This window comes from Podarcis filfolensis (assembly GCF_964270895.1).
Source record: "Podarcis filfolensis genome assembly, chromosome: 9".
Lineage (NCBI taxonomy): Eukaryota > Metazoa > Chordata > Lepidosauria > Squamata > Lacertidae > Podarcis > Podarcis filfolensis.
In genome coordinates this window covers 26,476,240-26,492,709 of record NC_139610.1, presented here as the reverse complement: position 1 = coordinate 26,492,709, position 16,470 = coordinate 26,476,240, and the positions used below count along the sequence as shown (strand labels likewise).

Here is a 16,470-nt window from a genome sequence, read left to right as displayed (position 1 = left end):
TGGACCTCCGGAACGAATTGAGTACTTAACCCAAGGTACCACTGTAGTTGCAATGATCTTCCTCTGTATTCTTGCCAACCCAAGAAAGGAGTGGTTAAATTCAGTCATATAGAGCCGATTGCCTCTCTTGGGCAAAAGCACCACAGCACTCCTTTGATCAGGCAGAATGATGCAGCACTATTTCTGAGATAAGAGAAAGAAACGCCCAACTATCTTACCTGCCCTTTTCTGTCCCACAGGAAGAGGGAGGGGAAACAACTTCAGTAATGCCACCCGAATACCACTATAATGAATAATAGCTGTAGTGCCTTTACACCTGTACTTTCTGTCTTTCTAATGGCTATGATTCTAATTGGGAAAGTAAAGGCAGGTGATTCAAGCTCTGAGCTACTATTCACTGGAAAGCAAAAATACACTACAGAAGAAATTAAGTCTTCTTTTTACCTACTTTACCCTTTACCAAAGGCTACAAACCCACATGAGTTTTTAAAATATTAAGCAGATTATAAAATGCTTTAAAATAAAGTGATTTGCCCAAGTATTTTTTTAGAAAGATGGGAAGAAACTGAATCAATGTTCCAGTTCTGCTCTTGAACAATTCAGAAAAGAGAGATGCCAGAAGCTGTTCATCATACTAGCTTCCCAACATGCTTAATTGCACTTAATGTTATGTGACCAACAACCGAAACTCTAGGAAGTGCTAGGATTAACCCTAATACATGGGATTGCACGCAACGGACTTCTGCTTGTGCAACAAATCATCCACCTCCTCTTCTCTGCAGGCCCCAGAACACCCTCAAAGTTTGCTCCAGACGGTTGGGGGACCCTCTGCAACAGATGGTTGGGGTGCACAGGAAGAGAAGAGGATGGGGCAGTCCCACTGCACAAGTGGAAGGTGATTCAGGCAGCATTGTATACAACCCATGATATTGCTGTAGTTCACTAAAATCCTGAGTGCAGTTATCATCGAAGAACTCAATAAGAAGAAATAAACCATTCCTCTATGATAAATAACCATTTCAACTTTTTATAAAATTGCATGTGCCAAACTGTTTATTCCGACCATCACTTATTCAACAAAGCACATGACTACCACTTGCAAACTGCTCAATTCTGAACCTGAAAGTATAGGTGGGTTTAGATCATTGAAGCTTTACTCAAGATTGCACATACACTTAACTGTAGAAAGAAGACCATAATAATCCTTTTGTTGGCTGCATTACCATAATGTGCAGGTTATTTTGTATTTTATCAGAACATGAGGCAAAAGCAAAATCCTATTAAAGTTTACTTGGAAGAAAGTCCCACTGTATTCAGTGGGGATTACTCTCTAGAAAGTGTGTTTTAAGATTGTAGCCTACAATAATTACTGTTGAGTTCTTCCTCTCTGAACAACTCTGGTATTTATCCTTCAAAAAGAGTATGAGGGTCAAGCTACTGCAGAAACTGCCAACAAAAAAGAAAAGGAAAGAAAGATCAAGGCCACCACTCAGGCAAAGTTGAGCACTTTGAAGTCCCACTGATGTCCCAATGGAATTTGGTTGGCCACAGTTGGAGTATGCTTGTCAAGAGAGGATATTAGACTGATCCAGCAGGGTTTATTTCCTTAATCATGGGGGGGGGGGAATAGTTTGCAAGGAGTAAATGCCAATGATCTGAATAAATAAGCTGATTAATTTATTGTATTTTACTGGACACTGCAAGCCTGAACTGTATTTTATGCTGTTCTGGGTGTTGGCATTGTATGGCTTTTTTTTTTTTTTTTTGTATACCGCTTTGAATTTTTTGGAGGGTAAGCAGTCTACAAATATTTTAATAAATAAATAGAATTGCACGGATAAGCCTGGGCTTAGCTTTCCTGCTGAAACTGATGGGAATTAAATGTGGAACTGCAATGGGAGTTACACCCAAGGTATTTCCGGGGCTGGGGGCTGGGGGATGATTCACAATACCTTACTCTTGGTAAGGAGTATACACTCTGCCATTACAAGCATAACACACAGAGAGAACTTACGCACACCTTCTACTAAGGATAGGAAAGTAAATCAAGCTTTGCTCTCCCCCTCCAGACAGTTCTGGGAGTCCTAAGAAGAAAAATCACAACCTCAGTCCATAGTTAACTATTCTCTCCCTTCCACTGTCTGCTAATAAGGAAAGGGATAATTACTCTTCATGTTCTCCCATTTTTCATCAGCTCAGCCAGGTAATAAATGGGTTCTGGGGACGATGAGCGGAGGGAAAGATAGTACTGTTTTAACAAAAGCCACAGTTGGCTCAAATGGTTATAGTGTGGTGCTGGTAATGGAAAGGACGCAGGTTCAATCCTCATAGGGCCACCTGCATACTCCTGCATTGCAGGTGGTTTGACCTCAAGAGTCCCTTCCAACTATGAAAAACTTGTGAAAATAGAAGGGGGACTCCTTCTCCCTGGTGTTGGAGCAGCTGTAACTTAGGCTGTCCCGAAATCAAAGACAAAGACCCTATAATCCATAGGAGCGAACTCCTAGGGGCCGAGGTCCCTCTGCCCCCCCCCAAAAAAATCTGAGAGCTCCTGAAAGTTAATGGGCATTGCCATTCAAACTCGTGGGATCGACTATGTGGGTCTCCCCCAAATATTTTATTGAAGTTGGCACTTTTGCTGGAATCCTCCTGTTCTGGCTGGATTGTGCTCTGTCCCCCCAACATTAAGGGCTACACAAAAGCCAAGATAACACAGCAACAAGATATTATAGTAACCTATCCTGGGGAGTTTAGAAGAGAGCAGATTTGGCAAGTAAACCCCCCCCCGCCCCCCTTGGTATTGCCCTGACCGGCTCACGGCGGCAGCAGCAGCACAATGGCTCCGCGCTGCCCCTGCGCCCCACTTGCTAGTCGCCTCACGTCGAGTCCACCCCCCTCCCCAGCCATCCCATCTCCGCTGGGGGGGGGCGACTCTCTAGGGGCAACAAGGGGGAGGGGAAGAAGAAGAAACCAAGGCACCAAGCGCCGCCACCTCACAACGCCGCCCGTCGCTACCTGCCTCAAGTCCGGCTCCAACTCCGCCAGTGCGCCCTGTTTCCCAAGTTTCTCCTCCGCGGCGCCTCAGGCGGGGAAGAAGGCGCCCTGCTGGCTCTCCAACAACTTTCTTCCCACGAAGTTTCTCCCCCGGGCAAGGGCGAGCGGGCGCCCTGTTCCTCGCCGCTCAGCTCTGCCTCGCCCGAGGGGGAATTCGCTTCCCCACCCGAGGGACCTGGAGCTCCCCGTCCGGCATGGCCAGCAGCCGGGCAGCGTCTCCTGGCGAGCTCGCGCGTTCTTTCTTTCTTTCTTTCCCCTCCGTCCCTCGCCGGTCTCCTTTCTCCGGAGCGGCTCTCCCTCTCTCTCGCCCCCGGATTCCTCCGCCAAAAGCAGGGGCAGCCGCCACAAACCGCCTCCGGAACTAATTTCTCTGGCATGAAAACCAAAACCACACTTTTCAGCGGCTCCGCGCCTCGCCACCATCTGGCTCCGGAGTGATTATAACCCTGCAGATCAAACGCCACCACTATCTTTCTTTCTTTCTTTCTTTCTTTCCCACTCCCCTTTTCTAAGGAAAGGAGCAAATCAAGCTGGGAGAGAGCCGAGAGCAAACGCAGAAAGGAGCCGGGAAGGCTTCCTCTGGAGTAAATCTCACTTGAAACGTATTTGCACCGAGGAACAGCTTCGGATCGGGCCACGTTGGCTCCGAAGCGAGTCCCTGTGCAATTCAGAAGAAATCGCTTTGAAGCAAGGGCTGGGAAAGACGTTTACCTGGGTGTAAGACCCATTGAACGTGCACAGGATCGAGCTTTCCAAGCAACACGTCCCACCCACCCCCCCAAAAAAAAATCTCAGTGGGGCTTACTCGTGAGTAAGGACGTTTGGTCTCTCGGTCGTGTTAATTAACACTCTCTAGTTAATCCTTTCCTCGGCGGCTCAAATATCTGCTTTTAATTCATGAAGTCGATGATGTCATAAATCAAGAAAGCGAGAACAAGGGATCTTTCATGCTTTCTTTCTTTTTAATTAAAAGAAAAAGCAACACTCCGTTCTCAAAGTTTGTTGTTTCCAACCGCCCGGGTTTCCGCAGAGAATTATTGCAATCTGCTCTTGAATACGTCTCATCGCGTTCCCAAACCTATAATTACTCGAGAGTTCGTCTCATTGTGCCGCAAGCCCTAAAAAGGAAGCCTCCGCAAACCAAATCTTACCTCCTCCAGGGCTTTTAACACTCCACCGCCCAAACCTCCCAGAGACTCCGCTTTGGAGAGCGTAATAAATAATCGCCAGCACTTCCGTGCACAGCTGGGCTAAGCTAACCCCACATTCTGCAAAATTCCAGCCTTGCAAAGCGCGCCCCATGCTACGCCCTGCAGCGCAATTCCCAGCATCCCCCTTATTACCCAGCCAGAAATTAAAGACGGGAAGGACAAAAATACAATCTTGGGAGGCCCGGACAGCTTTGAATGCACTTACGTATCTTGAATTAAAGGAGTTCCTTCTAACTTAAATTTTTTTTAAAAAAAAAAAAATCCTCCAGAGAGCAGTATGGACATATGCAAAGAAAGTTTTAAAAAACTTGGGTGGCCAAAAAAGTAGTTATTGTTCATAGAATAACGATGATCAGTTTGCCACCCAATCCTATGATACACTGTATCAGATACAGTATCACCTATATACATGCCCAGGCAAGTAACTCCTACTTGGTTCAATGGGATTTATTCCCAGGTAAATCGGTATACGACTGCAACCAAGTTCCACTCATTCAACCAACGGGATCCGGCCAGACGCATGCACACTATTTAACAGGTTTACTCATGAGCAAGTCCCACTCCCTAAGCATTTCGGATTGCAGACGTTTATGATGCAACGCAAACGACAGCCAGTCCCTGATCGGAAAAGCAACTTCAACGGACTTCACTTCCAGAGCCACACCGTACTGTTAACTCCTGTGAAAACTATACAGAGCTTTATGCGCGCCTAGCTCTACATAGCACAAGATGGGTCTGTTTGTTAGCTGGCAAGGGCGGGTAGAAATTGGGCTTCAGCGCTAGTAAGAATTTCCATTCATCTTCTCCACCCGCTCCTAATTCCACTTTGAATCTCACAAAAAAAGGGAGGGCAGTTTCGAGATTTTAGCTACTTACACGTAGGAGTATGGATTTCCAAGGAGAGACCTAGATGCATGGCTGCCTTGTTTCGGAGAGACCGGACTCCAGATGGGGCTCTCCAATAGGAACAGAGACAGCTGCCCCCCCTCCCCTGGGGGAGGGGAAAATGGGAGGGCTTCGGATTCTATTTCAGAGTTTCAATATTTAAAAAAAGTACTGTACGCCAATACTAGCAAGACAACTGTTAACATTTCATGGCGCGTCTCGAAAGCACTCTGTAAAGGCGAGGAGGATTAAATAAATAAAAACCCACCAAGCAGCAGATCGCTCGCTCTGTTGAAAGGATTGTATACATGCATGTGAAAATCGGCAGCCTGCACTCCCTAGAAGTGGGAATACCCGGAACCGACCAATATCTGTCGGCACAGTAAATTTCTATGGGAGGTGGAGAAAGAGCGCACTGCCGCCGTCTACCAACAGGAGTTGGCAAACTGCTATCAAACGGAGCAATCGCAGGCCTCCCGTTCCCCAATCGCTCCGGAATAGCCTCTAACCAGCCCTCTCTGCAGGTCTACTTAGAAGCAAACTCTGTGTTCAATGGGGCTTCCTCCCAGGTAAATGTGTATAACATTCCCTAATTTGACACATCCAGCGAGCCTCACTTTCGAGCAGACATGCACAAGCCCACTTTGTAAATCGCTTACTCTGGAGAAAATGATCTTGTTTTTTCCTGCCAGGGCCCAGCCACTCACCTAACCAAACTGGAAAACCATCCATCACCTAGTTGCAAAGTAGAAGCGAATGGGATTAAGGTGATTTACAGCACAGTCCTAATCATTCCTACGCAGATTCGAATCCTACTGAATGCAGTGAAGCTTTCTATCAGGTGAACGGTTTCTGAAGTGCAAGCTTAGTCCCCGTTCTCTTCTGTGGCGCATCGGTGCCGATCAAGGCGCTGTTTACTCGAAGGTAAATCCCACTGGACTCAATAGGCTTACTCCCGAGTAGACACGGCTTAGGCCGGTTTCCCTGAAGTGCTGAGAACCGAACCGGTCCAATAAAAGATAAGAGCAGTCAGGTTTCTAAAGTGGGGTGTGAAGGTCGCAGTGCATGATGACACGTGAAACCGCCACGACGCTTTCGGAATGAACCTTTCGGGGAAACGGGCTTGTCCAAGTGTGGATCGGAAGAGCAATACAGCGCTCCTAAACTCTTTCCTCCATCGAAGCTTGTTCCGAACCGAGTCAGAATAGGAAAAGAAGGAATGGGTGAGACGGGGGGCAAAACCTGAAAGAAGGAACCAACTCCTATGGGCTTGGGGTCCTTTCTTCGCTCCCCTAAAATATTTGAGGGCACCAGGTCCCCCCAAAGTTGATGAGTATTACCATTCAAATGGCGTGCGTGATCGATTATGTGGGGCGGGGCTTACCTGCCCCCCAATATTTAAGTTGGGTTGGCACTCTTGGTTCCTGGCGCCAACTTGAATAAAATATTGGAAGAACTGGTAAGCCCCTCCTCACGTAACCGATCGCATGATGGCACACACCCACAGTATTTGAATGGCAATGCCCATCAACTTTTGGGGGGCGGCCCCCTCATATTTTATGGGCGGGCTAGGGACCTCGGCCCCATGGGTCATAGTGATCAGACACTTGCCACCGCCACCCCACCCCCCCAGCTCTCCGCCACGCTCCTCTTCCGCCCCCGAGAAACTTAATTGTTTGGAAGGAAACTACCTTTTTTTGCCACGGAAAGGCAGCAAAAAAAGTGGGGAGGGGGAGAACAAGAGATAAGGCAGATTACCCAAACCCAGCCTTCACTTCGCACTAGTCTCTCAATTTTTCTTGATTCTCTCTCCCCTCCCCCTTCCCGGTTGCATTAAAAATTGTCCCCTCGAGGCAAGTGCTAAATATGTGGCCGACGATCAAGGCGCTATAAAAACGCTCGACGTATAAATCGCATCCCCGCCCTCCCCCCCTGCATGTGGAGCGAAACGAGAAACAATGGGTCGCCCTCGAGGCTCACCTTACGCGGAGAAACCAGCAGTACGAGGGCGGGCGGAGGAGGGGGGACACACACACAAACCCAAAGTAGCGAGAGGACAATGCACATAGAGAGCCCTCCTCGTGTTCCCTCGTGTCTCCTCCGGACAATGCTGAACTTGGCTGAGCTTGTGACGGGACCCAGGCTAGGAACAGAGCTGCTGCGTCCCTAACCGGCGGCTGGAGGGCGCTGCGCCACAATACAAACGAGCGGATTCCCTGCTTCTCCTTCCCAAAGACACCATTTCTAAAACAAGTTGCGCTTTACAAGGGGGGGGGGATGCAAAACCCCGGTAGCAATTTTTTTAAAAAAATTTTTTTTGCAACAAGGCTACTTAAATCGCGTTCGGAAGGGCGCGGGCTTTTGCACGAGCTAGCCGCGTCTCTCTTGCCCTAGAAAGGTAGAGTGCGGGGGAGGGGGAAACAGGAGAGTGCGGGGGCGTTTATCGATCCGTGCAATATTGAGACAGGACGGCCAGATCAATTGCAACCACGAAACTATAGTTGCGCAGAAGCCTCTGAATGCATTAAGTAGCCCAACACTCTTTGCCACTCAACGGAAAGAAGCGAAGGGAGGAAAAGAACCGTCAACTCACCAACCAGGCCAGCTGGGTGCAACGTGTGTCTCGTCCCTCAAGCCAGTCCCGCTTTGCTTTCAGTCCATTCCGGCGGACTCGGGTCCCCAAGCGAGGCATGAATCAAAATCGAAAGCCAACTTTGCCCGGCAGCAGCGTATTCCAGCAGCGCCCGGGAGATCTGGTGCCTGTCTCCATATCCCAGGTGGCTGCATGCTGGATTGAACCCATCCGGTGTTTAAAAACTTGGTATGTTGTGGGGAGGGAGTCAGAGGAAAGCGAGAGGAGAAGGGGAAAAAATCCAAGTTTGTCAAGACATGTCCAGGCAAGGAGTATGAATATAGGTAGTCTTGAGTTGCAGCGCCGGGGAGAGCGCAGGCTGCAGCGGCTCACTGACTCACTCCCTCTCCTCGCCGCCGCCGCCTCCTCTTCTGCCCTCCCTCTTCTCTGGAGCGCCGCCCACTCCCGCTCCCCACCGCTGGACTGGGGGATTCTCCCGCCAGACGGCGGCGGAGACGGCAGCAGCCGAGCGCTTCTTGCTCGGCCGCCTGAGCCGGAGAAGGTGGACGGTGCTCCCCGCCTCTCCGTCGCCTCCGCTGCGCGAGAGGTGGGCGCGCCTGCAAACCGGGTTTTACTTCCCGCCCCGTCGACTGTATTGCGCTCCGGAGAAGGGAGATCCTCTGCTCTCCTCTGCTCTGCCTGGTGCTGAGGGCTACTCTGAATTCAGCTCCGCAAGGCAAGCCTGGCCACCCTGGCGATCAGACCCCCCCCCCAAAAAAAAACCACCACCCGTCGAGGGCGTGGGGCTCGGCTGCGCAACTTTCCCAAACTTCCTCCGCGCCGTGTCGGCCCCAGTCGTCTCAATCCGCGACGACGATTAGAGACGCAGGCAAAGCCGAGGCTCTCGCGATCTCGGCTCTCCAGGTGAAAAATCCTGGGTGAAGGCGGGGTGGGGGCTCTTTGCAAGAGGCGGAGTGACGCTATCACAGCCTTACTGTGCAGGTTTTGGGGGAAGTGCTGGTTTGTTTATTTGGTGGAATCATCGGATCCTAGAATTGGATGGGATCCCCCGGGTCATCTAGTCCAACCCTATGCAGGCATCGCAACTAAGTAATCCCTGACAGATGGCCCTCCAACAGCTTACGGTTACCATTAGGTTTCCAGCCACCTTTTCTCCGAGGAGCTCGACGTGGCGTACATCCCGTCCCGCCCCATATTATCATATTATTCATATTCTCCTCATATTTAGGGTGGAGGCTGTCCAGTTAGGACGAATGGGGGCTGAACTAGATGACCCTTAGGATCCCTTCCAGTACTACAATTCTATGATTCTGTGACCTGAACCTGCCTTCAGTCTGCCTGCCTTCTTACTTACAACCACTCCAGAGAGTGGCACTGGCTGTCAGATCCTTCCTTATTCCCTGCAGAACTCAACAAGGAAGAAAAATAGGGATATCTGAGTGACTCTCACACACCCCTCTCTTCCAAACACAAATCCCAAACACGGTTCATTTGAATACTAATACAGCAACCCATTGCTTCTTGGCGGTGTTAGAGCAGAACAAAGTCACACAACACAGACCTCGACTGTAGATTCTGGGCTGCTTTTGGACAGATGTTAGATGCTCCTCGTGCATAAAAAAATGGGCTTTGTTCATTGCCCGTAGCATTTACACAATGTTGTTGCATCCAAAAGACATCCTGCTGTTTTATATTCCAGTTTAAGCCAACTTTCCCTTTCTGGGCTTAATCCAGCATTCTCCCACCCAAGCAAAAGTACTATGATGCAGCCTTTTGGGGGATTTTTTTGGTGCTCAGCTGATATATAGTGCATGTCTCATTTCTTGCTAATACAGTTGATACGAGGAAAACTTCAGGATCCAGCAAGCACCTTGCCGTTGTCTGGGAATCCTGGGCTGCAATGCCAAGGGTACTCCAGATCAGCAATTCCCAAACTGCAGATACTGTGCAGTAATGAATGGATTATTGATGGAGTCAAAATTCCCTATGCATAGAGGATTCTGCCCACTACACCTCTGCAAGATTAACTGGTCTGACCTTTGTTACATCCTGTTAGCCTATGGTAGAGGCTATTTCTCAGCCCTCAAATTGTTTAATGACTCCTGATGAAGACACAGCAGAGTTGCTTGCCTTCATAGAGAGCATCCTGTTGTGTTGCTGAATGAGACAGTGTTCTGGGTTTGTCTAGTCAGGAAGCATGTCCCGTTCAGTGATTCATACAGAAACATATTCCTGTAATACCTACCTATACACACAACCCCCCCTTTTTTTGGCCTTGAGGTGTGAAAATACTTGCCTCCACTATCATAAGTTGGGGAAACAGTGCTCTAGATTTATGGCCATCATGTGAAACATGATTGCATTTGCAAGGGCCAGAGGGACAACAGCAATCACCTTCTCCAGTGTGGTCTATTCTCTAGATATATTTTATATTTGCTATGACACTCAACATGCACCCAAACTGTGATTTATGTAAGGTGTTAGTTCAGGTGAATATGGTATATATGATGTTGGTGGCTGATTGAAAAAGGAGGAAAGCATGTTCCTATAGCATGTGGGTGTTGTGAGCAAGGAAAATGATATAATGGCCAAATATATGGGGGCTTTGGGTATCTGGACACCAAAATCAAGAGACAGGATCCCGAACCTGGGCACCAAGACTAGCTTTAAGCACCACCACAGTCTATGTTAGTCTACCTGTCCTTTGAAACCTTCAGGTTGGAGTGGTGGACTAGAATCTGAGACATCAGGGTTCAAATCACCACTCATGAAGCTCTTTGAGTGACCTCGAGCCTTTTGTTGTCTCTCATGAATGAAATGGGGAGGAGGAGAACCTTATATACCACATTGAGCTCCTTAAAGGAAAGGTAGGGTCTAAATGTAATAAACAAACAAACAAATAACATTAAAGGGAATGAGAGTTAGGAGGGTCTTTTCAGTTATGGTCTCCTAAGGAGGCCTGCTAGAGAACTGGTCTCCTAGCATTCAGAAGGCACTGCAAGGACAAAATTAAGCAGACATTTTATATTTATATTCTTATTTCATATGTGCTACAATGGTTTTATGCAACTGTAATTATTTAAGTTCTGTCAACAGCTTTGAATGTGTTTCAGAAAAGTAGGCCATCGTTACAACAGGCATGAGCACATTTTAAAAGCCCCAAATACTTTTTGCTTACATTTTTGAATAAGCAGAATGTTGTTTCTGAGATGTTTGGTGAGTCCAAGCCATTTTTACTGCCTGAGAAGTCTGACAATGTGATGCCTCCCCTCTCACATTCTACGTACAGAATCCATCCAGAATGACATCTGCATCTTTCTTCAACACTGCAACACAACATCCACTATCTTAGAGCAGCGAGCTAGCTTAGGAGGTACAGAACAGACTAGCTTAGGGGTGAGGGAAAGGTGGCACCCCTCACATCTGCCACCTGAAGCAGCTGCCTCAAACAGTCCAATGGTAGGACTGGGTCTGATGAGGTGGTCAATTTTGTTTCTAGGTACAGAAATCATAGCAGTTAACAGCCAGATCTACTGTTATTAGTAGGGTATCATTGACCAAACCAGTTTTACCTGTTTTCTGGTTCAGAATATCAGTGATTTGACCTACTGCTTAGTTCATGCTCAATTTGACTCCCAAGTCAGACCTGAACTTGAAAATAAGACGATCGGCTTAATTGTTTTACTGCCTGCTTTGGAACCAAAATATTTTGAACTGATTTTTTTTTTGTCATACAGTGACAGAAGACAGATATACACTGCTTGTGAGAGCATCTTTTCGAGATCTGGGAGAATCGCCCCTCACTTCAGTGGCAAGGTGTCCCCAGTTACGGCATTCTTATATCAACAAGAGTTGACAAGTGTGGGATGTGGTGGATCTGAGATGATGGATTTGGAGAGTCCGAGAGAAAATGATCTGGCAGAATAGTATGCCCCTCTGTGTCTCCTTTTCCATTGCTGCATCAGATTCATTATTGCAGTGCCGCAATGAAAAATGACAGACGTGACAGTAATGTGACCTTAGATGATGGATTTAGGCAGCGGTGAAGCTGGTGGGGGCAAGGTGTGTGTGAATGATCGCAGTAGGACCTAAGCATTTTCGCCCATTATGTGGGCAGAATGCATCTGATTCATTTATAGTGAACAGATGTGATGTACGTTAAGCCATTTTTGCTGGGGGATGGGAGCGTCAAGGGAGACATAGGAAAGGAAATCAGCAAACAAGCAACTGCCCATTTTTTGCCACTGAGTTTTATTTTATCACCTTTCTCTGAATCCTCTTACACATACAATTTTGGATGGTGTTCTAAGGTTCTTCTCCCCCCTGAACACTCACATTTCTTCCCTTCCCCATAAAAATTGGCACTGAAAGCGCTGGGGTTTTTGATTTTAAAAATACCATAAAATCATACAGGTGGAAGGGACCCTGGGAACTTGCGCCCTTGTTGTTATCTTCACCATGCTCTAACCAACTGAGCTATCCAGCAGTCCAGTTGCTTCTGAAAGTATCACCCTTTACACTTTAAACCAACCTCCCCCATCCTTGTGCCTCCCCAGATATTTTGGACTTCAACTCCCATAATCCCCAGTTATCATGGCCAATGGTAAGAGATTCTGGGAGTTGTGGACCAAAAATATATAGAAGACACAAGGTTGGGGAAGGCTGAATTAAACAACTTCTACTCTGCCTTTCTTCCTTGGGCATCCAAACAGCCATTTAAGTGGGCTAAGATGACATACAAAATTGTACCATTTCAGTGGGGTTGAAAAATGTAAGAGGGACAAAGGCAAGGAAGACTAAACAGAAGCCAAAACCTTCTGGCATCCATAATACAAGTAATCTAATTCCACCATTACACTTACCTGAAAGTAGTGCTGCAGTTGTAATGCACTTTGATGTCTTCTCAAGGGGATAGAAGAGATGTGCCTCTTTACACACAAAATCATTTGTTACTAAGGATATTGAATGTTTTACAAACTCTGGGCCTGATCTAAATAGAAAACAAAGATCTTCGCTGATGGGATCAAGCCCTTTTGCCACAGCTCACAGCACTAATTAAAACTGCCTTCAGAATGCATTTAGTACTGGACACCCAAAATACGCAGGCAGAGATGTCTCCAGATCTAAAAGCAAATTGTGCTTTTTAATAATTTTCTGGATGCTAAGCATCCATGCAGTGGACTCTACTCCACAAAAGCTTATGCCGTGTTTGTTAGTCTTTAGGGTGCTTTGAGATTCTGTTGTGGTTTTCACTGCAACAAACCAACACAGCCAACCTTTCTTGAAGCAAAAACCCAGGTTTACTCTGGGATATAATCTGTTTTCTTTTCCCAAACGAGGTTTCAATCCGGGTGCCATTTTGGGACATTTCCTGTGTGTATACAATTATGCAGAACTTAGATGTGAAGGAGGGAAATAACAGCTTTGTCATAAAGGTCACATCAAGCCCGAAAGGACAAAGCATTGTGCAAAACATGTCATCTGTTAAGATACCAGTCTCTGAGTTGTTCCTAGTCATTTGTTTGGAGGCTTAATTATTTCATATAGGTGCCAGAGCTTTTAGATCATTGAAATGATTCTTTCTTCCAGTCATTGGTTGAGATACTGTGATGCTCTGAAATGTTCATAGACAGTCAACACTGCTTGTAGTAAAATGCAAGCATAGCAGGCACCCCCAAACTCGGCCCTCCAGATGTTTTGGGACTACAATTCCCATCATCCCTGACCACTGGTCCTGTTAGCTAGGGATGATGGGAGTTGTAGTCCCAAAACATCTGGAGGGCCGAGTTTGGGGGTGCCTACAACCTCATATTGTTTTGAGGTTTTTGGGGGGTGGAGAGGCTAGGTCCCCCTAATTGTGTTATGAGTTTGTGGGGGGCCAGATCCCCCTAAGTTCTTAGATTTAGTAAGTGTTAGGAATAAATCAATGCGTGAACTATTAACGGAAGGTGCTGGGTGCTGAATCTAGCAGTGCCAAAAACACAGGCCAGCCCTGTTTTCTGTACTCAGGAAGTCACCTGGGAGAATATGGGTCATTAGCAAGAAACAAAGAGAGCAAAGTACTGGGTCGTAAATAACGAATGGCAATGCAAATACTGCTGTCCAGTAGATGGGTGGAGCCCCACCCATCTATGCATGACAAAACTGATTACTTTAATTGCACAAGGGTTTATATATAAATCACTATATTTTGAGGGAGGGAGGCAACTTTATTGGACTGATTTCACCTCCTGCTCTGCAGCTTGTTAGAAAATACAGTTGTCCCTTGGTTCTTGAATGCACCAGAACTCATATGTTTTGTCTCCTGAATGATTGAAAACCGAAAGTGAGTGTTCTGGTTTTTGAACGTTCTTTTGGAAGCCGAACATCCGACAGGGCTTCCATGGCTTCTGATTGGCTGCAGGAGCTTCCTGCAGCCAATTAGAAGCTGCGCTTTGGAAGTCAAACGTTTCGGAAGTCGAACACACTTCTAGAATGGATTCCATTTGACTTCTGAGGTACGACTGTAGAGGACTAACAGATATTACAGTTGCCTTACATCTGGGTGACGAACGTGACTGATAGCGATGGGGTACTGATGTCAAAACTACCAACATGAATTTGATGAAACTGCGGGAGGCAGTGCTTGGCATGCTCTGGTCCATGGGGTCACGAAGTGTCGGACAAGACTAAACAACTAAACAACAACTGATGTCAAAGTTGCCCACAGCCTCATTCCTTTTGCTCTTACTGCTCATTACACAGTACAGTGGTACATCAGGTTAAGTACTTAATTCGTTCCGGAGGTCTGTTCTTAACCTGAAACTGTTCTTAACCTGAAGCACCACTTTAGCTAATGGGGCCTCCTGCTGCTGCTGCACTGCCGGAGCACGATTTCTGTTCTCATCCTGAAGCAAAGTTCTTAACCCGAGGTACTATTTCTGGGTTAGCGGAGTCTGTAACCTGAGGTACCACTGTACAAACTAGACATAAACTATTCTGAAGTACGCTGGTTTACATGGATTGTGCGGAAGGTGAAGAGTTAAAAGGGACATGTGTGAACATGAAACCAACTCTTCTGAAACAACAAGAAACATTAAAAGGAAAGGAAAGGAAAGTCTAAGGCAGGCTTCCTCAACTTCGGCCCTCCAGATGTTCTTGGCCTACAACTCCCATGATCCCCAGCAAGCAGGACCAGTGGTCAGGGATGATGGGAACTGTAGTCTCAAAACATCTGGAGGACCGAGTTTGTGGGACTGTCTAAGGCAGTCCATATCTTTTTCAAATGAGAAAAAAATTGAAAAAAACAATGTATCAATATTGAAATATATATTATATAGGATGTATATTTATATAACATATATATTAAAATATGTGTACCTCCTTCAATCATGGTGAGCTTCACAGGCAATAGACGGATTGCACAAACTAAGGTGACTATCTCGGCAGTTGCGAAATCATGATGACTGTCAAAAACACACACCAAAACACAACTCTAGCTACTGAACCATCCTGTAAATAAACAGCCCTCAGAATTAGTGCTCTAGCAACCATAACAACAACCACAATAGACCTCTTCAGGCCAGAGAGATTAATTTTGCGATTTCTCTGACAATTCTGTTATACCCTGTGGGTTTCACTCAAAGTCATGTCTCATGCTCCTGAGATATTAGGGCATCATCTAGCCAAACACATTCACTTTCGAGTGTCGTTTATATTGTTTGAGAATATTTGAGCATTTGCTGAGCTTCCTCACTGTAACTAATGGTGCTTAATTTGGGCTAGAATGTGTTGATTTTGATGCAAACATAATGTTCATCCAACTTTGACTTAACGCTGAAAAGAACAGAATCAGGCCACACCAGTAGTTTAATTAAAACTCTTGAATTCTGGGTGCCTCCTCATTCTTCCCCTGGTTTCTAAAACCAGGAGATTTCTTCAAATCATGTTCAGCATACTGTATTTGACTTGATTTATTTTTTATTTTTTATTTTATTTAATGACATAACATCTGTGTTGATTCATTATTATTTTTAGAGTCATGGTCTGGACACAGGCCTGGCCTGTGCCACAGAGGTGAGCTCTTTGACTCTTATATTCTGAATAAAATCCAGATCTTCTCACTGCTCCACTTTGGGGGAAATTTCCCTTTGTGAGAAAAAGTTTCAAGGCTCCCTAGTGCTAACATTGAGAGCAGAAGAGGGAAATTTCCAACCAACAAACTTTCCTCTTGCTAACACTGAGGGAAAACATTTCCAACCAGAGGCCTTCACCCTCCCACAACCCATTTTTATACACATATTTCTCACTGCGAGCCTATTTTATTTTATTTTATTATTTATCTCTTTAATGGGCTTTTAGACTGCTTTGTAGGCAAAAAAGACTATCACGAGCAAATGCCTAGGCAACCTTTCACTGCATCTTGAATGATAACAAACTAGCACCCTGTCAGATAAACTAGGAAAGTGATTTATGGGGAAAGCAAAGGCGGAAGGCAAGGGTCTTTTGCAGCAAATACCATGGCAGCAACCCCTAGACAGTTAAATCTAGGGAGAGCTATCTCAGACATTTCACTGATAGCAGAGCTGCCATTCTAGGAGGACTAGGAAAGGAAGTGATAAAGGCACAGGCAACCGCAAGTCTGAAAGGGAGCACTCTAGAGAGGTAATGGGTAACTTGCCTAATAGGTTTGCCTCTTCTTCTTTATTCCAAGGAAGCATTATTTGTTCAGTATTACTGAATTTCAGT

The 16,470-nt window shown here is 46.3% G+C and overlaps 1 protein-coding gene across 7 annotated transcripts in view; it reads right to left on the bottom strand.

Moving 5' to 3' along the window:
• The window catches only part of FAT1 (FAT atypical cadherin 1), a 115,062-nt gene extending 106,915 nt beyond the window's left edge, over positions 1-8,147 (bottom strand). For 5 of the 7 annotated variants that reach the window (XR_014551922.1, XM_083629846.1, XM_083629849.1 and 2 more), the window contains exon 1: positions 7,744-8,147. The gene's annotated coding sequence lies outside the window, so the exon portion shown is untranslated. Of the gene's footprint in view, positions 1-3,019; positions 3,360-5,141; positions 5,208-7,743 lie in introns of those variants that run through there. The other 2 variants (XM_083629847.1, XM_083629848.1) reach the window with 2 other exon arrangements.
• Positions 8,148-16,470: the final 8,323 nt, after the last annotated feature.